Below are 24570 nucleotides of genomic sequence, written 5' to 3' on the forward strand. Positions count from 1 at the left end.
TCAAATAAATTTGATAATCATGTTTTCCATTTATTTTTAAAATTCTAGTGGACTTCTTATCAGGATTGTGTCATATCTGTATACCAATTTGACTAGAATTGACATTTTAACGATATTTAATCTTCCAATCCATGAGCATGGAATGTTCTTCCAATTATTTAGGTCTTTTAAAATTTCTTTTAACAATGAGTTGTAGTTTTCTGAATATAAGTGCTTTACATCATTGGTTAAATTTATTCCGAAATATTTGGGTTTTATCTGTCATATTTTATTTTCACCACTCTCTTGATACTTCATTGCTTTAATGGATATAATCTTCATTTCTTTCCTTTATGTCATATATATATATATAATCTCTCCCAGGCCTTTCTCTCCTGTCTTTTCTTTTCAGGCTGTAACACACTCTTTAGTAGTTCCTGCAAAGCTGGTCTCTTGGTTACAAACTCTCTCAGTTTCTGTTTATCTGTGGATGTTGAAAGACAGTCTTGCTGGATATAAGGTTCTATGCTAGAAGATTTTCTCTTGTAGTGTCTTAAATATATCATACCACTGTCTTCTTGCCTCCCGGGTTTCTGATGAGAAATCGGCACTTAATCTTATTGGGTATCCCTTATATGTTATGCATTGCTTTTCTCTTGCTGCTCGCATAATTCTCTCTTTGTCTTTGGCATTTGACATTCTGATGTGTCTCAGAGTTGGTCTATTTGGATTTTTTTGGATGGGAATATATTGTGCTTCTTGGACATGGATATCTATGTCCTTCAATAGAGTTGGGAAATTTTCTATCATTATTTCTTCAAATATTCTTTCTGCCCCTTTTCTCTCTCTTCTCCTTTTGGGACACCCATGACAAGTATATTTGCATGTCTCTTGCTGTCATTTAGTTCCCTGAGACCTTGTTCAATTTTTTCCATTCTTTTCTTCATCTCTTCTTTAGTATGTTTGCTTTCAGAGACCATTTCTTCAAGCTCACCAATCCTTTCTTCTGCTCCTCAAATCTGCCATTATATGATTCTAGTGTATTTTTAATTTCATTTTTTGCACCTTTCATTCCCATAAAATCTGCTGTTTTCTATCTATGCTTTCAAATTCTTTTCTGTGCTCATCCAATGTCTTCTTAATATCCTTAATCTCTTTAGCCATCTCATTGAATTTATTAAGGAGATTTGTTTGAACATCTATGATTAGTTGTCTCAACTCCTTTATGTCATCTGAATGCTTGTGTTTTTCCTTTAACTGGGGTATATCTTCCTGTTTCTCGGTGTGGATTGTAATTTTTTTTGTTTGTGTCTTCGCATCTGACTTACTAGATGTAGTTTTTCTGGGTGTGGTTTCCCTCTTTAATCTAGGACTTTCTTGCCCTTTTCTCCCTTGCTGGTTGTATAGTAGAAACCAGAGATGTAGTTCATGCTGCCAAGTGTGCCCCAGGGACTGATGAAGTTTCTCCCAACTTCATCCTTTGCCAGGAGTAGGGACAGAGACACAGCCAAGTGTTATAATCCAAGTTGTGCAGGCCTAGACTATAGTTGCCCAGAGAGACTGATGAAACTTAATGCCCCTCTCTCCCCTGCCTGGGGCAGTAATGGAGCTGTAGGTGTGGGCAGCAGTTATGCCATGCAGGTCCAAAATGACTGCAGTTGCCTCGGTTGACTTTCAGTTATTCAGTCTGTGCGAACCACATGTATCTGCAGTTACCCAGAGAGGCTGTTTGCAGGGCCCACCAGCTTCCTCCTTGCTAGAGGTGGGGCTGAAGCCTATGCTAGGGCTGCAGGCCCATCTGGGTAAAAGAAGCCAGTCCCTACCATCACTGATTTTTAGTCAGGTGGATTCCCCTCATGCTGGAGGCAGTCAAAATGGCAGCTACAGTCCTCTTTCTCACTTGGACAATTTCAAACTTTAGCTGTTCTTAGGGTTATACTTTAGCCAGCTGAATTTACTAATCAGTAGCTGAAGTTGGTGCCCAACCGTCTCTTCCTCCCCTGTTTTTAGGTAATGGAATTTCAAATTCCAGCCACAGAATAGCTCCTGAGGAGACTTGCACCCCCAGAGTAGGATGCTCACCGGCCTCCACAGCATAGCCTGTATTTTCCTGGAGAGGCTGGCTCAGGTCCCCAGCTTCCTCCCTGCCAGAGGTGGGGCTGGGGCTTAGGCTAGAGCTGCAGTCTGATCTGGATGGAAAGAAGCTGCTGATTTTCAGTCTGCCCTGCTTCCCCTCCTGCTGGGGACAGAGTTAAAATGGTAGCTACCAGCCTCTTTCTGACTTGGACAGGCTCAAACTTTAACTGTTCTTAGGATTATATAGCCTGTCAAATTTACAAATAGTAGCTGAAGTTGGTGCCCATCCTTCTCTTCCTCTCCCATGTTTGGGAATTGAAGCTTCCAATTCCAGCCATGGAACAGCTCCCGAGGCAGCTTGTGCCTCCAGCTAAGGATGCACACCAGCCTCCACAGCATGAAGGGCTCTGCTTATGAATCCTCTCTGCAGATGGGCAGTCTCCTCCTTCCGTTCTTTCAAGGATGTTGCAGGAAGCTCTTCTGGTCTCCTGGAGTCCCCAAACAGGTGCTTTAGATAGCTCTTGGTGATTACTAACTCCCCTATAGCACGAGCGACTTAGGAGCTCCTTACTCTCTCGCCATCTTGCTGGTGGTCGTGAAATTAATTTTTAAGAAATGCTGTGTTTTACAAAATATATCCAAAATATTATTTCAACATTAACGTTAATCATATTTCAGGTGCATTAGTCATGTCTGGGTAGTAGCTACAGAAATGGATAACACTGTTTTTCTGAACTGGTATCTAAATCAGTGGTTCTCAATGAGTGGGGGTTAGTTTTGCTCCCCAGGGGCGTTTTGGGAATATCTGGAGACATTTTTGGTTGTCACAACTGGGAAGGGAGGTGCTACTGGCATCTAGCGAGAAGAGGACAGAGATGTTACTAAACATTCCACTCTGCCCAGGACAGCCCTTCCCTACACACCCCCAGCACAGAATTACCCAGCGCAAAATGTCAGTTCTGCTAAGTTTGAGAAACCCTGCTCTAGATGAAAATTTCAACTAAGATGTATTTGTTTCCTAGGCCTAGCTCCCAGCTTCGCTGGAACAAAGCAGTTCTCATGTGACAAGAAGGATGGAGCCCATGGACACGAGGCCCACCTGGAAGAAAAGCCTTTCTGGCCAGAGACCACTCAGCAGAGTTTCAGAGCAAGGATGGAAGAGCCCAGAAAGGAGCAGGCCCTGAGTTGCTCCACCAGAAGCAGGTTGTGATCCCCTGCCCTGAGTGAGCCAGAGTTGGTGATGTCATCATATCCAGAAGTCATCACAGTCCATGTGACAGTGGATGGGGTGGACCACCTTACAGAAGGTTGTGAAAGGGGTGAGTGACTACAAAGGAAAAGCCCCATCATTGGAGGGCATATGAGGGCATGATTTCCAGGGAAGGCAGAACCAGCCAGAGCTGAGGAAATCCTGTCTCTGCCCCTCCTTAAAGAGTCTCCCATTCCCTTCATTCTTCTGTCACTCTTTCCAGATTGAGGGAAGTCACCACGTGTAGCATCTGACTCTTGAAAGCTTAATAAAATATTGTCCTCAGATGAGTGACTTTCCCAGGATCATGTAGGACAGAGCTAAAAGGGGCAAAGCACAGTATCATTCACTCTGTCTCAGTAAGTCATCAGAAGTGTCTTAGCAAAAAGTCCTTTTGAAAAACTACAACCTGTTACAACAAAATATTACGAAGTTTTCTATCATTAAGCTTCCATCTCTTTTTTCAGAATTTTCTGTTAACTTTCTGGCTCAAGATATAAATATTAATAAAATATCAATATTAATTCTCTTTTAATTTTTTGTGAACTAGTCAGAGGGAATATAAATTCTTAATAAATCAGTAGGAAAGTAGTTTACATTCACCAGAGAAAACCTGCAGGGTTAAGCCCATTTGATCATCTCAGAGATGCACAAATTCAGGTGGTAAAAGCGGTTCTGATAAGATTTTTAGGTAGGCAGGTAAGGGCCTAAGCAGATCTCTCATGGCTCCATTCCTCCTTTTGTACTTCCAGCTTATCCTTCACAGTTCTCTACACTCTTCCAGAAAGATCAGAAAATGGACATATCTCAGGTGAGTTATTTCTCAACATGTTTTTATGATGGATTTTATAGGTGTTTAAGGGCCCACACATTAAAATAGAAGAGCAGAATTAGAAATAGATTAGAATCATTTAGGGAAGATATAGAAAAGCAAAAGAATAGCAGGGCAAAGTTGGCATGTAGAAAGATGTAGGCCCTCTGATGTTGCAGATTTTCCCAAGTGGAGGTGCAAGTTTATTTCTGACGTTTTTGAAAGCCATGGAAGAAAGGCAAATAATTTTATTTAAAGATTTGAATTAATAGGAAGAATAAATGAAACTTATTCCTTATGGAAACTAAACATACTGAAGTCTGGAAAAATGTTTTGATATATATATTTTTTAATGCTCAGGTTTTTATTAATAATAACCATGGAACAAATACATAATAATAAATCCTTATAGTTGAATAGCATTTTACAATTTTGAAAGAATTTCTGTATCTACCAATTAAACCCTCATAACATCCCTGTGAGGTAGGCAGAGTATTATTTTCCCATCACTGGAGAGGAAAGCAAGGCTTAGAGGTGAAATAAGGTCACAGAGTTGGTAAATGATGGAGCCAGGTCTAGAACTAGGCTTTTTGATATGCTGCCTCCCTGAGAACATTCCAGTTATGATATTCTATACTATATAATCATCATTTCTCTCCTATGATGTTGATCAGATCTGGGTTATTTTTAAAGATTTATTTATTTATTTATCCACCACCACCACCACTACTCCGCCACTTGCGCTCACTGTCTGCTCTCTGTGCCCATTCACTGCATGTTCTTCTGTGTGTGCATGTCTTTTCTTCTCGTCTTCTCTTTTAGGAGGCAGTGGGAACCAATCCTGGTACCTCCTGACGTGGGAGAGAGGCACTCAATTGCTTGAGCCACCTTAGCTACCCTGGTTTGTTGTGTCCCTCACTCTCTCTCCTCTGTGTCTCTTTTTGTTGCGTCATATGTTGTACCAACTCTCCGCACCTCATAGGCCAGCTTGCTTTCACCAGAAGGCTCTGGGAATCAAATGCAGGACCATCCATATGGTAGATGGGAGTTCAGTCACTTGAGCCAGATCTGTTTTTAATAAGTTTTAATCCCCTTTCCTCTAAAATCCATCTCTTTCATGCAGTGTTTCCTAAGTTGAGAGATTTGGTCAAAGAATTTAGTGATGTAAGAGTGACTACTTACCTTACAAAGAAATAATTATTTACATGTAGATTAGAATCATGCTATTAGAGATTAGTCACTGACCCTACTGTAAAAATTGAAACTTATGTGCTGCTGTCAGTGATCCATGGCAGAAAACTGCTTCTAAAAATAGAATTTGCTATTAATGAAGCTCTTAAATAATTACATAACTTTTTGTACTTTAAAGCCTAATAAAAAACATTTCTACTCTTACTAATGAAATCTAACAGTTTTAAACTAAACTGAAGGCTACATTTTTTTTTTCTATGATGCAACTTGAAAAGATCTAGAATGTTTTAGTTCAGTATACTGGGCTGAAAACCAACTAAACTTTTGAAATGTATTGTGGCTAGATTACTTTCCTTACATAGTATCATTATCATCTTCTTCATGTTTTTCTTCAGTGGGTTTGATTCATTCACTGCATTCTGTGATGAAACCATGTTGGTGGTAATAAGAATATTTTGGGGTTCAATAATTGAAGGTTTAATTAGAACATTTGGAACTGCAGTTGTTGCAGGAACTGGTTTGGCAAACGTGAACTGAGAAGGTGGACTCTGCACTGTAAATCTTTGGATTTACAACTTTATTTGGGACAGATACTGTTTTTGTGGCATTGCTATTGTAGGATTGGTGGTTAGCTACTAACAGCACCAACACTTAACCATGGAACTAGTCTTCCTTGGTTAGGTACCTTTTTGATCAAGGACTTCAGCCTATAGTTTGATACTCCTAAGCAGTATCTGTCCACTGGCTGTCCAGGTCCTACATATGGCTTAATCTGTGGTAAAGGTGTTTGATTTTTCTGCCCTACAATATCCAGTAAAAAATCTCTTGGAGGAAGAAAGGTAAAAGATTGGTCAGCATGACACCGTATTGCCAGTATCACATCATCTGCATCAACATTAGGTTTCTGAGCATGGCTTGAGTAAATTTTTGCATCATCTGGAACTGTAGTCACATATCAGAAAGCAAATTCCAACATTTGGTTTATAATCCTTGGTTCATACTCTGTAATTCCCATATCCTTCAGGATCTGTGCCATCACCAGGGCATCTCTCAGAGTGTTCTTGCTTGGCTCCGTGTTATCCAGCCACTCCTCATCCGGTGATAGAGGCTGATATTTTTCATGTAGGGGACAATGGACATCATTTCAGTAACAACTCTGAAGTTAAAAAGACCATCCTTGGTCCACTAAATTGCAATGGAGCTTTTGTTTCCAATCAAGTAACCATATGGGTCTAATCTAAACTTTATTTCTATTCCTATGGCCCAATTATTTATCTTTGGCTAGTACTTCATTGTTAAGATGACTGTTGCTTTATAATAAGTTTTGAAATATTGTAGTGTAAGGCCTCCAACTCCTACCTCTTGAAGAATTTATTGACTATGTAGGTCTGTTGCATTTTCATGGGAATTTCTTAAAAACAGAAAATCCTGCTGCGTAATTCTTCAGTTTAGAGGTGAATGAAGTGTTTGACATCTTTCATTACTTTTATTCCTAGATATTTCATCTATTTTGACACTATTATAATGATATTATTTTTATGATTTCATTTTCCAGTTTGTTTCTAGTTTACTAAAATATAATTGATTTTTAAGTATTGATCTTATATCTAGCCATATTGTTAAATTCATGTATTAGTTTTAGTGGCTTATTTGTAGATTCTTTTACTTTTTAAATGTATACAATCATGTCTTTTCACAGAAAGACAATTTTCTATCTGCTTTTCCAATTGGTTTATTTTTGTTTTTTAGCTTATTGTGAAGACTTCCAGTACGATGTTAAATAGAAGCAGTAATAATAGACATCCTTGTCGTATACCTCACTTGAATGGGAAAGTGCTCGATATTTCACTATTGAATCCCATTTTTACTCAAGGGGTGGAGTTTTTTGTACAAGCTCTTTATGAGAATAAGGTGGTTTCCTTTCTAAGTTTCCTAAGAGTTTTTATCACACATAGGTATTAAATTTTGTCAAATGATTTTTCTGCTTTTAGTGAGATTATCATATACTTTTATTCCTCTGTTCTATTAAGGATAACTTACAGCGAATGATTTTTGAACATTTAACCAGCCTTGCATTCTTGAGATAAATTCCATGTATCTCAACAGTAAACTTTTCATGTATCTCTGGATTCATTTTGTTAATTTGTAAATTAATATTTTTGAGTCTAAATTAATAGGGAGATATTGGCTTACATCAGATTTTGACATCAGGGTTCTGCTCTCATAAAAAGACATGGGAACCATTTTAGATTGTTAGGTTGCTGTTATTTCTTCCTTAAATGTTTGGAAAAATATACTTCTAAAGCCACCTGGGTCTTAGGTTTTCCTTGTTGCGGCGGCTTGCTCGGTCGGTAGAGGTGGGGTCTGGCTGCGGACGAGGGGTCGGTCCAGCTCTGGACGAGGGGTCGGTCCCACTTGGGACGAGGGGTCGGTCCGGCAGCAGACGAGGGATCGGTCTCACAAGGGGTTGCGCGGTTCGGCTGACGGGGTCGCCCGGCGAAGCCGGCGACGAAGGGGTCGCCCGGAGAAGCAGGCGACGAAGGGGTCGCCCGGAGAAGCAGGCGATGAAGGGGTCGCCCGGAGAAGCAGGCGACGAACTGGGGACAAGGGAGGCCAGGCCCTTGTCGGGGGCTCTCAGGACTGGAGGGCGCACGGCAGAAGAACTACCGCGGAGACAAGGTAAACACGCAAGTCTACTTTACTGAGGGAGAGGCAACAGTTTTATAGGGGCTGGGGAAGGCTGATTGGTCGAAGCCACGCCCTGTTCTGATTGGTTGCCGGCGAAAGGTCAGTGGGCGGTACTGGACGGGGGAGGGGTGGTGGTTAGGGATTGGCTGTCGCTGTTGCTGGGGGAAGGGGCTATTGCTGCTGTCGGGGGAAGGGAAAAGGGCGGGCTGGATTTTTCCGCCCACACCTGGCTGTTGCTGCTGTCGGGGGAGGGGAAAAGGGCGGGCTGGATTTCTCCGCCCACACCTGGCTGTTGCTGCTGTCGGGGGAGGGGAAAAGGGCAGACTGGAATTTTCTGCCCTGTGCCTGCGCAGGGAGAAGGAAGAAGAAGGGTGCCGCCCCACAAGGCATCGGGTGGTGCCATCTGGGAGGAGGGGCAGCCGCGGAAGCATGGCTGCCGAGAAGGGGAGACCCGAGGGCACTCTGCGCCCATGCCGAGCTTCCTTCAGGGGTGGCGGTGGGCCCGACCAACCACCCTATTATGGGGGCAGCGGCTTGGCCTACCGCGGCCGCTCCCCTGCCAGGCCAGCAAACCACGCTTCAGCCCGAGGGGTGACCGCACCTTGTGGTTACTTTTAATTATGTATTCAGTTTCTCTAATACATATTGAAAATGTAAAGAATCTTATTTCTTCTGGTGCCTTTTTTCTATATAGCAAGTTTATTGAGATAATTCACATACCATACAATTCACACATTGAATTATACCATTCAGTAGTTTTTAGTATATTCACAGAGTTGTGGAATCTTTATCACAATCAATATTAGAACATTTTTGACACTGGAAAGGAATCCTTGTACTCTTTAGCTATCACCCCCCTTTCTCGATTGCCTCCCCACCATGCCCAATAACCACTAATTTAATTCTGTCTATAGGTTTGCCTATTCTAAACATTTCATATAAATGGAATCATACAATATATAGTCTTTTGGGTCTGGCGTCTTCCATTTACCATGATGTTTTCAAGATTCATCCATGTTGTAGCATGTGTCAGTGCTTCATACATTTTATAGCCAAATAATATTCCATTGAATGGATATACTACATTTAGATGGTTCTAATTTTTCAATATCCTCACCACCATTTGATATATTCCTCTTTTTAAAAAATGATAGCCATCCTAGTGAGTGTGCAGTGACATCTCCTTATGGTTTTGATTTTCATTTCCATAATAATTAATAATGTTGAACATCTTTGCATGTGCTTATGGACCATTTGTATTTCTTCTTTGATGGAATGTCTATTTAAGTCCCTTGCCCATATTTTATTTGAGTCATTGGCCTTTTTTGTTGAGTTGTGGGGGTTCTTTATGTTCTTGATACTAGATCCTTATCAGATATATGCTTTGCAGCTACTACCTCCCATTTTGTGGGTTGTCTTTTCACTTTTTTTATAGTATCCTTTCATAAATAAAATTTTTAAATTTTTATTAAGTCAAATATGCATTTCTTTTGTTGCTTATACTTTTGATATCATATCTAAGAAACCACTGCAAAACTATGGTCATAAATATTTACATCCAATTTCTTCTAAGAGTTTTATCATTTTATTTCCAATCTTTAGATCTTTGATCCATTTTGTGTTATTTTCTTCTTTATTAAAGAAGTTGTGGGTTTACACAGCAATCATGTGTAAAATACAGGATTCCCATATATGGCTATTATTAACAACTTGCATTGGTATGGAACATTTGTTACAATTGATGATAGTACATTGTTATAATTGTACTATAAACATGTACTATACATATGCTATGGTCAATGGTTTATCTTAGGGTTCACCGTTTAGGTAATGTAGTTCCATGGATTTTTAAAACCTTCATTCTGTTAACAAATATACAATCTAACATCTCTCCTTTTACTCACATTCAGATATATATATATCTGAATGTTAATTATGTTTACAATGTTACCATCACCACTATCTATTACCAAAGCATTTCATTTTTCCAAAAAGGAACCCTGTCAATTTTAAGACTTAACCTCCCTTGGGAAGTGGACTTGGCCCAATGGATAGGGAGTCCACCTACCATATGGGAGGTCTGTGGTTCAAACCCCAGGCCTCCTTGACCCATGTGGAGCTGGCCCATGTGCAGTGCTGATGCGTGCAAGGAGTGCCCTGCCATGCAGGGGTGTCCCCCGTGTAGGGGAGTCCCACACGCAAGGAGTGCGTCCCATTAGGAGAGCCACCCAGTGCGAAATAAAGTGCAGCCTGACCAGGAATGACGCCGCACACACGGAGAGCTGACACAACAAAACGATGCAACAAAAAGAAACACAGATTCCCAGCGCTGATAAGGATAGAAGCAGTCACAGAAGAACACACAGCAAATGAACACAAAGAGCAGACAACTGTGGGTGGGTGGGGGAGAGAAATAAATAAAAAATAAATCTTTAGACTTAACCTCCCATTCCCTATCTCCACCCCATCCCCTGGTAACCTATATCCTAGATTCTGTCTTTGTGACTTTGTTTACTCTAATTGTTTGAAACTAGTGAGATTGTACAATATTTGTCCTTTTGTGTCTGATTTATTTCACTTAATGTGGTATCTTTAAGGTTCATCCATGTTGTCATGTATCAGGATTTCATTCCTATTTACAGCTGAATAATATTCCATTGTAATATATACTACATTATATAATATTTTTCCATTCATCGGTTGATGGGAAGTGGGGTTGCTTCTACTTTTTGGCAATTGTGAATAATGCCACTATGAACATCGTTGTGCAAATATCTATTCTATTTTTCATTCATTTGAGTAATACTGAGCAGTGAGATGGCGGGTCATACGGTAATTCTATACCTAACTCTGAGGAACTGTGAAACAGTCTTCCACAGTAGCTGCACCATTTTATATTGCCACCAGCAATGAATGAGTGCTCCTATTTTTCCACATCCTCTCCAATACTGGTTATTGTACTTAAAAAAAAAAAAAACAGTGGCCATTCTAATGAGTGTAAAATGGTATCTCTTTTTGGTTTTGATTTACATTTCCTTCATGGCTGATGATGTTGAGCATCTTTTCAAATGCTTTTAGCCTTTTGTATATCTTCTTTGGAGAGATGTCTATTCATGTCTTTTGCCCATTTTTAAATTGTTTTTTTTAAAATATATTTTTCATTTTTTTAATAGATACTTAGATTACACAAAATGTTACACAAAAAAATATAAGGGATTTCCATATGCCCCACTCCCCACACCTCCCACCCTTCCCCACATTAACAACTTATTTCATTAGTGTGGTATGTTCACTGCAATTGAAGAACACATTTGGAACATTGCTACTGAGCATGGATTATAGTTTACATTTTAGTTTATACACTCTTCCACTCCATTCTGTAGATTATGGCAGGATATATAATCACCTGTATCTGTTGTTTCAGTGACATTCAGGACAATTCTAAGTTCCGAAAATGCCCCCATATTACACCTCTTTTTCCCTCTCCCTGCCTTCAGCATCTCCAGTGACCACTGTCTCCACATCAGTGATGTAATTTCTTCCATTGCTAGAATCACAATAAGTCTATAGTAGAATACCAGTAAGTCCACTCTAGTCCATGTTTTATTCCCCACTCCTGAGGATTCTGGGATGGTGATGCCTACTCCATCTCTAATTGATAGGGTCCTCGATTCCTTTCAGCTGATGATTCTCTTGCTTGCAATTGTAGACTCTCTCAGTTCCTTAATATGGTGATTGTCCATCCTCACCTCCTTGTTAGTTGTCCTGGGTGAGTCCAATGAACTGGAGAGTAGGTGTTGCTACGGGGTTTTCTTTTTGTTAAGTTGAAGCATTTGTTTATATGTTCTGGATATTTAAACCTTTATTGTATATGTGGTCTCCAAATATTTTCTACCATTGTGTAGGTTGTCATTTTACTTTCCTGATACTGTCCTATGAGGCCCAAATTTTTAAAATTTTCATTTACCTATTTTTTCTCTTGTTGCTTGTGTTTTGGGTGTAAAGTCTAAGAAACCATTGCCTAACACAAGGTCCTGAAGATGCTTCCCTAGATTTTCTCTGAGAGTTTGATAGTTCTAACTTTTATATATAGGTCTTTGATCCATTTTGTTTTTTCTTTTAATATTTTTTGAGGAAAGGGTACAACTTCATTATTTTGTATTAGGAAATCCAGCATCATTTGTTGAAAAGAATATTCTCTACCATTGAATGGTCTTGGCACCTGTATTATGGTTCTCTAGGAAAACAGAACCAACAGGAGATATCTGTAAATAGTATGAGATATTATAAAATTGTCTGACATGACCATGGGGATGCACAAATCCAAATTCTGTAGGGCAGACTGCAACCCAGGGACTCAGATGAAGGTCTCAATGAGTTCCCCAGGAGACACTGGCTGTCTGAAGTAGAGATGGGAATTCTCTCTCTGAATGCTGAAATCACTTCTCCTTTAAAGACCATCAGCTGATTGGATGAGATGTCATTCATTGCTGCCAGCAATCTCTTCAGTTGATTGTAGATGTAATCAGCCAGGCTTGCAATGAATTCACTGATGATTAAAGTCCATGAAATGCCTTTGTATTTCAATTATCCCATTGCTCGCTTGACCAAACAACTGGGCAGCAGCATTACGTGGTCGAGTTGACCCATTAGTTTAATCTTCACAGTCCACCCCTCGTGAACTTGGTAACCATATACATCACCTTAAACCATACTTAATTTCTAAATAAAAACAGATAGATAGATAGATAGATAGATAGATAGATAGATAGATAGATAGAAAGAAAGAATTCACCTAACAATATTCAACTGTGGGGAAAAGATAGGGAAGAAAACAAAGATATTCATTTTATATACATATATAAACATAACAAAACAAGGAAGAAATATTCATGAGCATTACAGTCCTTTATTCTGTAACCATTACATGGTCGAATTTTGTTTTTATTACTGCCTTCCTCCACTGCCCATTCCATGTTCCCTTTACTCTCAGCAAGCACCACAGCTGGCCATATTTCTTTACCTTCATTCCTGAAGATTCTGGGCCATTGTTAGTCCTGTCTTGATTGGGTTGATGCAGTTTTCCAATCATTTTAGGGGACATAGGGCATTTAGTCATAGGGCATAGTACTAAGAGATGCCCTAGGGGATCACCTGTATTCCAGGCAAAACTGTTCTTTACCTCCTTTGTGTAGGTGCAGTCCTGTTTCCCTTTGTTAGTTAGGTTCAGTCACCCCAGCCGCTGCAATAACTCCATCCTTTGCCTGTTGATTCAGAGGCATGAGGAACCCAAAGTGGCTAGGTGGCAGTCTTAACTTCAAGTTCAGTGGAATAACTGGTGTGTTTCCTGGTAGAAGCACTCCTTTTGGAACTAAGACCTGTAGACTAGCAGAGCTTAAGGTTGTAGGAACAAGAAGCAAAATTTTCCTAGTGGATCACTAGGGGTAATAATGAGTGGTACCATTCCCATTTCCACCCCTTTATTCCTGGACTGGTGAATCCTGGCTATGGGTAAAACAGCGCCATAGAGTGGATGCTGATTTAGAGCATACACAGCCTCTTGGAGAACATTGCCCCAGCCCTGCAAGGTATTGCCACCTAGATGGTGCCATAATTGAGTCTTCAAAAGGCCATTCTACCATTTTTATCAGTCCAGCTGCCTCAGGATGATGGGGAACATGGGAAGACCAGTGAATTCCATGAGCATGTGCCCATTCCTGTGGTGAAGTGGGTTTCTTGATGAGAAGCAATGCTATGTGGAATACCATGGCAGTGGATAAGACAATCAAGGAGTCCAAGGATGGTAGTTTTGGCAGAAGCATTGCATACAGGGCATTGCATACACATATCTGCAGTATGTGTCTATTCCAGTAGAAGAAATAACTGCTTCATCCATGATGGAAGTGGTCCGGTGTAATCAACCTGCTGCCACTTAGCAGGATGATCACCTGAGGGAATGGTTCCATATCAGGGGCTTAGTTCAAGTCTCTGGTACTGGCATATTGGGCAATCAGCAGTGACTGTAGCCACATCAGCTTTGGTGAGGGCAAGTCCATGTTGCTGAGCCCATGCATAACCTCCATCCTTACCACCATGGTTATTTTGTTCATGAGCTCAATGGGCAATGACAGGAGTGGCTGGGGAAAGAAGTTGATTGGTACTCACAGAACAGGTCATCTTATCATCTTGATTATTAAAATTTTCCTCTGCTGATGTCATCCTCTGATGAGCATTCACATGGAGACAAATATTTTCGAGTTTTTTTTTCCCACTCAGAAAGTTCTCTCCATATACCTCTTCTCCAGACCTCTGTCAACAATTTTCCAATCATGTTCTTTCCAAGTTCCTGGCCACCCAGCCAAACAATTGGCAGCAGACCATGAATCAGTGTGCAAGTGCACCTCTGATCATTTCTTCAAGGAAAATGAACAGCCAGGTGCACTGCTCAAAATTCTTCCCCCTGGGAAGATTTCCACTCACCACTGTCCTTCAGGGACATCCCAGAACAGGGCTGCAGTGCTGCTGCTCTCCAGTTTGGGTGGTATGTGCATGTCATGCAGAAACATCTGTAAAACAGGCCCAAGGTTTCTCTTCTTCAGTCAACTGATTGTACAAAACTCCCCAAGAGGCCATAGCTGAGGAATGGGAAAGAGAAGTTAACCATGGGCATTTAGGCCACTTCCTCATATAATTTAATTGTGAGTTCAGGACCCATTCAAGCCCTATTTCTTGTATACCACATTCATTTTATGATGGAGTGCTGCTGGGCATGCCCAACTTTATGGTTTGGTGGGTCAGACAATACCCAGCTCATGATAGGCAACTCAGATCACATGGTATCTTGGTGGCCCATGATAAATTGTTCAGTCTCTACTAAGGCACAGTAGCACGCCAAAAGCTCTCTCTCAAAAGAAGAGTAATTCTCTGCAGAGGATAGCAGAGCTTTGCTCCAAAATTCTAAGGGTCTGTGTGAGATGCCCCTATAGCAGCCTGTCACAGGCTGCAGGTGGCATCTCTATTTGCCACTGACACTTCCAACACCATTGGATCTGCCATATGGCCCAACTGCAGTACAGCTTGCACAGAAGCCGGGACCTGTTGCAGAGCCTCCTCTTGTTCTGGGGGCCACTCAAACCTAGCAACCTTTCTGGTGACTCAGTTAAATGTGCCAGAGTAGCACACCCAAATGGGGAATATGTTGTCTCTAAAATCCAATGAGATCAACTAAGTGTTGTGCCTTTTTTTTGGTTGTAGGAGGGGTTAGGTGCAACAGCTTATCTTCACTTTAGAAGGGATATCTCAACATGCCCCACCCCACTGGACAAATAGAAATTTCACCAAGGTGGAAAGCTCCTGTATTTTTTTTCTTTGTATATTTTTCCTTCAACACACTCTATTATTTTTTTGTTCATAAATCATAAAATTTATGTAAAGTATACAATCAATGGTGTATAGTATAATCACAGAGTTGTGTATTCATCACTTCAATCAATATTAGAGCATTTTCATTACTGAAAAATAAAGAGAAAAAACAACAAAAAATAAACCACTCTCACACCCATGTAGTGCTACTAATTACAAATCCTATGATGGGCATTTACAAACAACTCTTTATCAACTCTGCACAGATTAAACATCAGTTTTTCATTCTCTATCCACATTCTATTCTCTGTGGCATATTTTCTACTTATTAATTCCACAAGTTTGCTCATTATATATAGTTCACAGTCGTGAATCATGCAACATTTGTTCTTTTGTTCCAGGCTTGCTTCACTCATCATGATGTCCTCCAGGTTCAAGCAGGTTATCATATGCTTCACGACTTCATTTATTCTTAACAGCTGAATAATAATATCCCATTGTGTGTATATACCACAGTCTGTTTTATGCATTCATCAGTTGTTGGACACCTGGGTTGTTTCTATCTTTTAGCAATTATGAATAATGTTGCTATGAACATTGGTGTGCAGCTGTCCATGTCACTGCTTTCAGTTCTGGGTATATACTTAGTAGTGGTATGGCAGGGTTACATGGCGGATATATATCCAACTTCCTTAGGAATGACCAAACAGACTTCCACAGTGACTGTCCTATTCTACATTTCCACCAAGAATGTATGTGTTCCAGTCTCTCCATATCCTTTCCACCACTTGTAGTTTTCTTTTTTGTTAATAGTGGTCATTCTAGTAGGTACGAAATGATATCTCATTGTAGTTTTGATTTGCATTTCCCTAATAGCCAATGATGTTGAATGTTTTTTCATGTGCTCTTTTGCTATTTGTATTTATTTTTTAGAAAATGTCTATTTAGGTCTTTTACCCATTTTTTAATCAGGTCATTTGTCTTTTAATTGTTGAATTGTAAGGTCTCTTTATGTATTATAAATATTAGACCCTTATTGGATGTATGATTTCCAAATATTTATTCCCATTGAGTAGTCTGCCTTTTGACCCTCTTCACAAAGTCCTTTGAATTGCAGATGTGTTTAATTTTGGGGACGTCTCCTTTATCTATGTTTTCTTTCATTGATTATGCTTTGACTGTAAGGTTTAAGACCTCCACCTACTACAAGGTCTTGTAGATGTTTCCCTGTATTATCGTCTAGGAGTTTTATGGTTCTGGCTTTTATGTTTAGGTCTTTGGCCCATTTTGAGTTGATTCTTACATAAGGAGTGAGATCGATCCCCTCTTTCATTCTTTTGGTTATGGATATCCAGTTCTCCCAGCACCATTTGTTGAAGAGACTTTTCTGTCCCAGAAAAGTGTACTTAGTAGTTGACAATAGAGGTAAGAGCCTATTTTTGAACTCTTAATTCAATTCCACTGATCAATGTGTTTATCTTTATGCCAATACCATGCTGATTTGACCACCGTAGCTTTATAATACACTTCAAAGCCTGGAAGCATGAATCCTCCAAATAGTTTTTCTTTTATTAGGATGTCCTTGGCTTTAGAAACCCCTTTCCCTTCTAAATAATTTAGTAATTGACTTTTATGTTTCTGTAAAGTAGACTGTTGAAATTTTGATTGGTATTGCATTGAATCTATAAATCAATTTGGTTAGAATTGACATTTTATGGTGTTTAGTCTCCCAATCCTTAAACACGGAAAGTCTTTTCCATTTATTTAGGTCTTCTTTGATTTATTTTAGTAATGTTTTGTAGTTTTCTGAATACAGATCCATTACATTCCTAATTAAATTAATTCCTAGATATTTAGTCTTTTTGTTGTTTTTCTAATCTGGATTCTCAGTTTGTTCTTTGGCTGGGGCATATCTTCCTGTGTCTTAACATGGCTTTTTATCTTTTGTTGATAGCTAGGCATCTGATTATGTTGGTGATTTTTCTCTGTTGATCAAATACTCTCTCTTGCCTAGTGGTTTTATTTCACAGTTCTTTGATTTTTTTGGTCATTTTTTTCTAAAACTTTATAAGATTGCCCCATTTATCATAACAGGGGAAGGGAGATAACTAGACCAGATCTCCAGTGTCTGGGAAGAAATGTGAGGGACAAGTACTTTCTTCCTTCACTTTCCCAGTTGGTCAGCAGATAGAGCATGTCAGCGAAGTTTTCCACTGAGATGAATCCTTCAGTTTCCACTAACTATTTTGTCTGAACCAGCTATTTGAGTTTTTGTTGTTAAAGTCACCAAAAAGAAACCACACTTAGCCCTCAGCCACATCCTACCTCTTCCCAGGGAAAGATATGTCCTTTTCACTCTATGGCAGCCACTCAGCTGCAGGTTTTACCAAGGCTGTTCACCTCAGGGGTGGGGATGGGTGGTGTGGCTAGCTGTGTGCGCAGCAGCTCATGTTTTTCCCTTTGGTCTCTTCATCTCTCCATCCCCAGTCCTTACTGGATCATGCACACAGTACTCTTCTGGTCTGCATGTCTCCAAAGCAGCTTCTGCGGATGATTTCTATGCTTTCTCCCTATTTTGCTCCAATGCCCTTTTTCTATCTATTTCTGGCCAACTGATTTTTTTTTTTTAACTGAGCTATGTCTACTCCATTGCCTTACACTTTAAAAAATATATATATATATATATATTTTAAAAATTATCTCCCACACCGAGATGGCTCCTTCATCTGTTCACTCGCTGTTTTTGCTCATTGTCTGCTCATTGCTTGTTGTTTTTTGCTTGTTCTCCTTTGTTTTTTCTTTAGGAGGCACGAGGAACTGAACCAAGGACCTCCCATGTGGGAGGCAGGCACTGAACTGGTTGAGCCACATCCGCTCCCTGTTTGTTTTGGTTTGGTTTGGTTTTTTGGCTCATTGGCTGCTCGTTGTTTTTGCTTGTTGTCTGCTTGTTGTTTTTTTCTTCTTGTCTTGTCATTGTTTTTGCTCATTGCTTGCTCTGTCTGCTTGCTGTTTGTCTTCTTTAGGAGGCACTGGGAACCAAACCCAGGACCTTCCATGTGAGAGGCAGGTGCCCAATGACTTGAGCCACATCCACTCCCTGGCCAGCTGATTTTTTAAAAGAAATTAAAGTTCAGTCAATGGGGAAACAATAGACTCTTCAGCAAACAGTGCTGGGAACTGGATATCCACATGTGAAAAAGGGAAAGTAGACCCAACCCTCACATCATACACAAATAAACTAAAAATGGATCAATGACCTAAATAGAAAAACAAGCAGTATAACTCTCTTTGAGGAAAACCTAGGGAAATAACTGAAATACTTATTAGCAATGGATTCTTAACCTTTATACCAAAAGCACAAGCAACGAAAGAATAAATAAACTGAACTTCATCAGATCTTAAAATTTTTTTTGTATTTAAGAACATAATCCAAAGGAAATGAAAAGACAACAGTGGAATGGAAGAAAATATTTACAAATCATAGGTCTGATAAGTATTTAATATCCAGAACATGTAAGGTCTACAGCTAAACAATAAAAAGACAACCCTATAAAAAATGGTAAAAGACTTGTACTGACATTTCTCCAAAATAGACATACAACTGGCCAATAAGCACTTGAAAAGATGCTTAACATCATTAGCCATTAGGAAAATAGAAAACAAAACCACAATGAGATACCATTTCACAATGACTAGGATGGTTATAATTTTAAAAATTAATATAAAATAATGTAAAATCTGATGGGTGAGATGTGGGAAAATTGCAACTCTCATGCATTGCTGGTGGGAATGTAAAATTCTGTGGAAAACAGTTTGGAAGTTCCTAAAAAATTTCAACATAGAACTACAATGTAACTTAGCCATCCCTCATGTAGGTATATACCTAAGAGAATTGAAAGCAGAACTCAGAACGATATATGTATAACAGTGTTCATAGCAGTGTTTTTCACAATAAGTGAAGATGTTAACAATCCAAATATCCATTAGCAGATGAATGGATTAAAAAATGTAGTATATCCAAATAATGGAATATTACTTAATCTTAAAAAGGAATGAGGTTCAGATGATACATACCATTACATGCAAGAAAAAAAGAGGGTCCAAAACCTCTTCTGTGGGTCATTCCCACCTACCTTACTAATTGTGTGGGATCCTTTCCTAGAGACAATTTTTCCATCTTGTACAATGACAGTCAATTGTTGTATTTCAACCCCCATTAGGTGAATATAGCCCCCTTTCCAATTGGCTCCTAGCCTGTATCCTTAAAGAGAGACCGGGCTTCAGGGTGAGTGGGGATATGTCTCCTTCTCTTAGTGGCAGCCACCCCTTCTTGGCTCTGTCTTTTGACCTTTTGGTTTATATTACTTTGCCAACGTTAAAGTCAAGGCAGAGGGTAAATTAGCCTGACTATTAATTGGAGTGGATGTCAGTATAGGGACTACAGACAGCACAGTACATATATAGAATGATGGATCACTTTCATGGGATTTGTTTTACAACTGACACCCAAATTCACTAGTTACAGGTTTGTGACTTTACATCATTTGGATAAAAAGAGTGCTTAGGGGTAGCAGATTTGGCTCAATGGATATAGCATCCGCCTACCACATGGGAGGTCCAGGGTTCAAACCCAGGGCCTCCTGACCCATGTGATGAGCTGGCCCATGCACAGTGCTGATGCATGCAAGGAGTGTCGTGCCATGCAGGGGTGTCCCCCATGTAAGGGAGCCCCATGTGCAAGGAGTGTGCCCTGTAAGGAGAGCCACCCAGTGCGAAAAAAGTGCAGCCTTCCCAGGAGTGGCACTGCACACACGGAGAGGTGACACAGCAAGATGACACAACAAAACACGACACAGATTCCTGGTGCCGCTGACAAGAATACAAGTGGACACAGAAGAACACACAGCAAATGGACACAGAGAGCAGACAACTGGGGGGGTAGGGAAGGGGAGAGATAAATAACAAATAAATCTTTGAAAAAAAAGTGCTTGGGAAATTGACTAGTTGTATACATAAGGAGAAAAGGAATGGTTACTGGTTGAAAGTTTCCCTACCTACATTACCTTTATACAGATTTTCTCTTGTAGGAGATCTCTGATATTCTGTTAGGTGGGACTTCAGGCTGAAAGATTTCCAAGATCCATGAAATGTACTCTGCTGTTTGGGTTTTCTGATGCAGTGTGAGGTTCAGTGTCTGGCTGAAAGTTTCTCCATACTCAGGACATTCATATGTTTAGTTATTTTTTTTAGGATTTTTAAAATTTTATTTCTCTCCCCTTCCCCCTCCCCAGTTGTCAGCTCTCTGCGTCCATTCACTGTGTGTTCTCCTGTGACTGCTTCTATCCTTATCAGCAGTACCAGGAATCTGTGTTTCTTTTTGTTGTATCATCTTGTTGCATCAGCTCTCCATGTGTGCAGTGCCATTCCTAGGCAGGCTGCACTTTCTTTCATGCTGGGTGGCTCTCCTTATGGGGCACACTCCTTGCATATGTGGGGCTCCCCCATGCAAGGGACACCCCTGTGTGGCATGGCACTCCTTGCACCCATCAGCACTGCACATGGGCCAGCTCCCCACGGGTCAAGGAGACCTGGGGTTTGAACCTCAGACCTCCCATGTGGTAGGTGGATGTCCTATCCATTGGGCCAAGTCTGCTTCCCTCAAATAAATTTGATAATTGGCTTTTCCAGTTCAGCAAAAAATGCTGATGGAACTTTTATTGGGATTGTACTGAATCTGTAAATTAATTTGTGTAGGATAGAAATCTTAATATTTAGACTTCCAATCTATGAATATGGAATATTCTTCCATTTATTTTGATCTTCTTTGATTTTCTCTAGCAATGCTGTGTAGTTTTTTTGTGTATAAGTCCTTTCCATCCTTAGTTAAGTTTATTTGTAGGTATTTGATTCTTTTAGTTGCTAGTTGAAAAGGAATTTTTCTGGATTTCTTCCTCAGATTATTCATTATTAGTGTACAGAAATGCGACTGATTTTTGCATCTTTATCTTATATCCTACCACTGTGCTGAGCTAATATATGAGCTCTAGAAGCTTTGTTGTAGATTTTTTTCAGGACTTTCTATATATAGGATCATGTCACCTGCCCATAAAGTTTTACTTCTTCCCTTCTAATTTGGATGCCTTATATATATATATATTTTTTTTTGCCTAAGTGCTTAAACAAGTACTTCTAATACAGTGTTCAATATGAGTATTATCAGTGAGCATCCTTGTCTTGTTCCAAAATTTAAAACTTTTGTACTTCAACGGAGTTTGTCAAGAAAGGGAATAGACAGCCTACTTAGTGGGAGAAAATATTCGGGGCCACACTTCTGATAAGGGCCTAATATTCAGTATATATGTAAGAAAACCTACATCTTGAAAATAAAAAGACAGCCCATTTTAAACATGGGCAAGAGATTTCAACTGACATCTTTCCAAAGAGGAAATATTAATACAAATGGCTAAAAAGCACATGAAAAGATGCTCAACATCACTTTCCTGGAAATGCAATTGTGATGGTTAGACTATTGTGTCAACTCAGCCAGGTAACGGTGCCCAATTTTTTGGTCAAGCAAGCACTGGGCTAACTGTAATACAAGGGCATTTATGGACTTTAGTCACCATTGACTTTACTGCAGTGGTAAATCATAGATAGCTGATTACAATTACATCAATCAGCGACATTGCCATCAGCAATGAGTAATGTTTAACCCTATCAGTTGAATGCCTTAAAAGGGGAAGTGATTCCAGCGTTGGGTGAGAATTTCCCAGCTCGTCTTTGGATAGCCAATGTCTCCCAGAACTCATCAGGAAAATTCACTGGACTTTCATTAGAAGCCCTGGTTGCAGCCTGCCTGCAGAACCTGGACTTGTGCATCCCCACAGCTGCGTGAGGAACCAGGACTTGTGCATCCCCATGGCTGCATGAGATACTTATAAAATCACATACTATTGACAGATATCTCTTGTTGATTCTGTTTCCCTAGAAAACCCTGACTAATACAGCTTGGTACCAGGAGTGGGGTCTTGAGGAACAGAGTCTTAAACATGGGGTGTCTGAGGTGGTTCTGGGAGTTTTGCAATTGGCTGCCTACTCTAATTGGACTCAAGGGTACTGACCACTCCCTTTCCAATAACAAAGAGGCTGCTAACAGTCCATGGCATGAGTTGGCAATCAAGATACGCAAAATAGCATCTTTGGATTCCCCTACTTCCAAGCTTATAAGAAGCAAGGATCTGGGTGAGAGTGTTTTCAACATCTTAACAGAGATTTTTGGAGTCAAATGGTATAATGATGTAGGCTGGCTCCTCCTAGATACTCTGGATTCTATTACAAAAGAAAGATGAGTTAAAGGCTTCAAATTTAAAACTTAAATACCACAAGAATGATGCTAAAGTTTTTATGTATGCTCTGAAAGAAAATCTTGTCTCCTAAAGCCACAGGCTCAAAATATCTGAGAGCCAAACTCAGACTCTCATTGTACAAGTAGCAGAGTTACAAAGGAAACAAAAATCTCAACCCTGCAGGGTTTCTGCAGTTAAAGTGAAGGCATTGATTAGAAAAGAGTGGAATCCAGAGAATTGGGATGGAGGTTATGCATGGGTTCAGCAACAGGACTTCCCCTTACCAAGGCTGACTTGGCTACAGCCACTGCTGAGTGCCCAATCTGCCAGAAGCAGAGACCCACACTCAGCCCCTGATATGGCACCATTCTTCAAGGTGACCAGCCTGATACCTGGTGGCAGGTTGACTAAATTGGACCATTTCCGCCATGGAAGGGGCAGCAATTTGTTTTAACTGGAATAGACATATACTCTGGATATGGGTTTGCATTTCCTGCACACAATGTTTCTTCCAGAACTACCATCTGTGAGCTTACTCAATGTCTTGTCTAACACCATGGCATTCCACACAGCATTGCTTCCAATCAAGGAACCCCTTACACAGCAAACAATGTGCAGGAATGGGCACATGTCCATGGAATTCACTGGTCTTACCATGTTCCCCATCACCCTGAAGCACCTGGATTGATAGAATGGTGGAATGGCATTTTGAAGACTGAATTACAATGCCAACTAGGTGGCAATACCTTGCAGGGCTGGGGCAATGTTTTCCAGCAGGCTGTGTATGCTCTAAATCAGCATCCACTCTATGGTGCTGTTTCTCCCATAACCAGAATCCATGGGTCCAGGAATCAAGGGGTGGAAATGGGAGTGGCACCATTCACTATTACCCCTAGTGATCCACTAGGAAAATTTTTGCTTCCTGTCCCTGCAGCCTCAAACTCTGCTGGTATACACGTTTTATTCCCAAAAGGAGGAGTGCTGTCACCAGGAAACACAACATGATTCCATTGAACTGGAAGTTAAAACTACCACCTGGCCACTTTGGACTCCTCTTACCTCTGAATCAATAGTCAAAGAAGGGAATTACTGTACTGGCTGGGGTGACTGATCCTGCCTATCAAGACGCAATAGGACTGCATCTACATAATGGGGGTAAAGAAGAGTTTGCCTGGAATACAGGAGATCCTCTGGGGCATCTCCTAGTACCACCATGTCCTATGATTAAAGTCAGTGGAAAACTCCAATGACTAACAATGGCCCAGAATCTTCATAAATGAAAGTTTGGGTCACCCCACCAGGCAAAGACCCACAGCCAACTGAAGTGCTTGCTGAGAATAATGGAAACATGGAATGGGTAGTGGAAGAAGGTAGTGATAAATATGAATTTCGACCACATGAGCAGTTACAGAAATGAGGACTATAATGGTCATAAATCTTTCTTCCTTGTTTCATGATGATGATGATGATTGTATATGTACACAAAACTAATTTCTTTGTCTTCTTCCCCAAACTCTTCCCTTATCATATAACAAGTTGTATCAGTTTCATATCATAATATTTAAGGATGTCAAGTTTGAGAGTGAATATTACCCAATAACTTAAACCCTATTCTATATGGAATTAATGTGTTTCTAGGTGCATGTGGAAGAGTTGAACATGGTTAGGTGGAAATATATATATATGCATGTCTGTTATTGTTTTTACTTACAGACTAAGTATGATTTAAGGTAATGTGTATGGTTGCTGAGTTGACAAGGGGTGGACTGTGATGGTTAGACTATTGTGTCAACTCAGCTGGGTAACTGTGCCCAATTCTTTGGTCAAGCAAGCACTGGACTAACTGTAATATAAGAGCATTTATGGAC

General features: G+C 40.2%; 1 pseudogene; it reads right to left on the reverse strand.

Moving 5' to 3' along the window:
• Positions 1–5660: 5660 nt before the first annotated feature.
• Positions 5661–13098, reverse strand: LOC101434149 (transcription initiation factor TFIID subunit 9B pseudogene; annotated as a pseudogene).
• Between the last annotated feature and the right edge of the window lie 11472 nt (positions 13099–24570).

Source organism: Dasypus novemcinctus, chromosome 8, assembly GCF_030445035.2.
Source record: "Dasypus novemcinctus isolate mDasNov1 chromosome 8, mDasNov1.1.hap2, whole genome shotgun sequence".
NCBI classification, from domain to species: domain Eukaryota; kingdom Metazoa; phylum Chordata; class Mammalia; order Cingulata; family Dasypodidae; genus Dasypus; species Dasypus novemcinctus.